The sequence below is a fragment of the Eurypyga helias genome, unplaced genomic scaffold (assembly GCF_000690775.1).
Source record: "Eurypyga helias isolate BGI_N326 unplaced genomic scaffold, ASM69077v1 scaffold22415, whole genome shotgun sequence".
In the NCBI taxonomy this organism is placed as follows: domain Eukaryota; kingdom Metazoa; phylum Chordata; class Aves; order Eurypygiformes; family Eurypygidae; genus Eurypyga; species Eurypyga helias.
In genome coordinates this window covers 3,083-3,293 of record NW_010249798.1, presented here as the reverse complement: position 1 = coordinate 3,293, position 211 = coordinate 3,083, and positions in this window count along the sequence as shown.

The following is a 211-nucleotide window of genomic DNA, read 5'->3' as shown; positions in this document are numbered from 1 at the left end:
CTTTAACATCCAGAGGTCACCCCGGTATCCCCAAACTTCTCCCTGGTTCGGGGGTCCTGCATACCCCAGGCCGAGGACACTGTGTTGGGGGGAGTGCGGTGCTGCGCTGGGGGAAAGTGGGGGGGCACCCCCGGTGCGTGCAGAGTCCCTGCTGCAGCCTGGGCCAATGCTGCAGGGAAACTGAGGCAGGGGGAAGGTGCACGCCCTGCCC